This window comes from Pteropus vampyrus, unplaced genomic scaffold, assembly GCF_000151845.1.
Source record: "Pteropus vampyrus isolate Shadow unplaced genomic scaffold, Pvam_2.0 Scaffold81, whole genome shotgun sequence".
In the NCBI taxonomy this organism is placed as follows: Eukaryota; Metazoa; Chordata; class Mammalia; order Chiroptera; family Pteropodidae; genus Pteropus; species Pteropus vampyrus.
In genome coordinates this window covers 7,919,227-7,922,508 of record NW_011888862.1, presented here as the reverse complement: position 1 = coordinate 7,922,508, position 3,282 = coordinate 7,919,227, and positions in this window count along the sequence as shown.

The window sequence follows — 3,282 nt, the reverse complement described above, 5'->3', positions numbered from 1 at the left end:
CTCAGAAAATGCTCTTTGTTATAAATATATGATGACTATATCTTATAGAGTTTAGAAAATAGGGAGCAGGAGAATTTAAATTGACCACCCATATAGTACACCGATACAATCATGTCATTTTATTTGGGTACATGTCTTTTTAGGCTTTTTACTGGATAGTTGTAGATATATGTACATTTATTGTTATAAATATAAAATCGCACATCCTAGTTTCTTTCCCACTTCATAGTCATCTTCAAAGCCAGCATTTTTAGTAGCCGAATATCTGAGTTCAAGAATCTTAACTTGTATAACCACATTTCCCTACCACTTGAGCATTTAGGTTGCTTCCACAATGCTGATATTATAAGCATGGATATGATGGACATAATTGTTTTTATTCTTTAAGGAAATCAGGTTGTAGTCAAGGTGATATTTCATATCCATTCTTTGTTTCCATTGCCTCCAAATGACTGGAATGGCCCATGAGGATGATAAGGAAGAGGAGTTTGGTCCATGGGCATTATTACATGTAGGTCAGCCAGGTACTTGCCATCCCCGTGTTTGTTTTCAGTTTTAGTTCGAGAAACTATGTGCTCATATGGATTATCATCCCTTCTATACTGTGCGTGTGTGAGTATGAGTGTGTGAATGTGTGTGAGAGAGAAACCCCCGAAGGAGACTGCTCTTGGGGCTTTCACATTCCACAGCACTGAACCTAGTTCATTGCACCATCTTGAGATGATTAACCCTGGTTTAGTGCTCAGCTGTGAGGTTAGGGGATGCACAATGAAAGGTGAAACCCTCAGGGCTTTGGTTCCTTCTCTTTCTTTCCCCCTCCCCTCCCCTCCCTTCTTTCGCTTCACACCCTGACTGGCATTTAGAGGAACTTCATTTCCCAGACCGTAGGGAAAACTGTGCTGAAGGCCCTGGGTCCTTCATATTTGCCTGGGATATGAGTTCAAGTCCCATGCTGACAAGGGAAAGGTCATGGCTGAAATAACCTTCCTGTGGTTTCCTGGCTTAGCTTTCTGTCATCATCATACATTCCCTCCCTCATCTCCCTCTCCCCGCCAAAAAATTGCGTCATTAGCTTCATAAAGCACCAGTTAAGGGTAGCTAGAACTCCAGGATCCAGGCTGGAAGAACTATCTCAAAGTTTTGCCTTCTTGATGCATCATTTTGGTTAAAGGACTTCATTGTATAAAGTATTTGTTCCTCAGCCACCGAGTGTATGTCAAATGTCAGTTCATGTACTTGGCAAAAAGTTAGTTAAATATTTATGATGTTCTCTTTGAGACAAGTCTTCGTGAAAGTTCTAAACTCCATGATAATACATGTTAGAAAGAATTGGTAGCTATACTTCCTTTGTTACATTTTCAGATTGCCAACAATACCGGCCTGTACTGGTAGGACAAATGAGACAGTTGACTCAATAGTGCTGTATATTGGAATTCTATTACATTCTGCAAGTGTTTATTGAGTGCTTGTTAATTGTGAGATCTGATAACCAGAAGAACTCAAAGATATCTAAAGTTCCAGTCAGCGATACCTTTTAGTTAACTTTCATTTCCCTTTTGGAGGGAGATTGTGATGTGATCATTTCACGAACCATGTGATGAAACAGTTAAACCAAAGGGTGTGTGTTTGAACAATTTCTCTTTATCCAGAAAGAAGGAAAAGTGTCAATTTGAGGAACATACGTCAAGCTAGAAGACCATTTTCTGAGGTATGACAATGTTTAGTCAGTCTCTGAAACTCCCTCCTCACAGGAGGTCTAGAGAGAAACCAGATAGAATGATGTTTCTCAGATGAGTAATATGAAAGTTCCCTTCACAAGGGAAAGATTTTCCAAGAATCCCTATTTCGCCTTAAACTTTTCAAAATGTTTATTAGCTTTTATTTATTTATCTTTATTGTGGTACAGTATATATAACATAACATTTACCACTTTAACTATTTCTTATTGTGGTAACATGTATGTAAAATAAAATTTACCATTTAACCAATTTAAGTGAACAGTTCAGTGGCATTAAATATATTCACATTGTTGTTGAGTCATCACCGCCCTCCATCTCCAGAACGTTTTCATCTTTCCCACCTGAAACTCCATACCTATGAAACATTAAGTTCCCATTCCCCCCTACCCTCAGCCCCTGGCACCCACCATCCTACTTTCTTTCTCGATGATTTTGACTACTTCAAGTACCTCATGTAAGTGGAATCATACAGTATTTGTCCTTTCATGGTTGGCTTATTTCACTTGGCATAATATGTTCAAGGTTGATCCGTTTTGTAGCACGTGTCAGAATTTCGTTCCTTTTATTTTTTATTTTTTCAATTATAGTTGACATACAATATTATATTAGTTTCAGATGTACAACACAATTAGACACTTATATAACTTAAGACGTTATCACCCTGATAAATCCAGTACCCATCTGACACCATACGTAGTTATTACAATACTACTGACTATATTCCCCATGCTGTACTCTACATCCCCATGACTATTTTGTAACTACCATTTTGTATCTCTTAATCCCTTCCCCGCTCCCCCACCCCAATCCGACAACCATCAAAATGCTCTCTGTGTCTATGAGCTTGTTTCTGTTGTTTGTTTGTTTATCCTGGTCTCTAGATTCCACATACGACATTTGTCTTTCTCTGTCAGACTTACTCCACTCAGCACAATACCCTCTAGGTCTATCATGTTGCAGATGGCAAGATTTCATTCTTTTTTATGGCTGAGTAATATTCCATTGTATTTGTATGTGTATGTATGTGCATGTGTGTATATACATACACAGACACACACATATATGACACCTTTTCTTTATCCATTCATCCATTGATGGATACCCAGGGTGCCTCCATATCTTGTCTACTGTAAGTAATGCTTCAGTGAACATATGGATTAACATGTCCCTTCAAAAGTAGTGTTTTGGATTTCTTCAGATAAATATTCAGAGTTGGATAACTGGGTTCTTCTTTGTCTCTTGTTATAGCCTTTGTTTTAAGGTCTGTTTTGCCTGGTAGAAGTATTGCTACCCGAGCTTTTTTTGTTTCCATTTTTATGAAACACCTTTTTTCATACCTTTACTTTTTAGTCTGTGTTTGTCTTTTGATCTAAAGTGAGTCTCTTGTAGGCAGCATATGTAGGGGTCTTGTTTTCTTATCCATTCAGCCACCCTGTCTTTTGATTGGAGCAATTAATCCATTTACATTGAAAGTAATTGTAGCTAGATATGTAGTTATTGCCATTTTATTATTCATATTTTTATCTCTTTTTTCTTTCTTCTT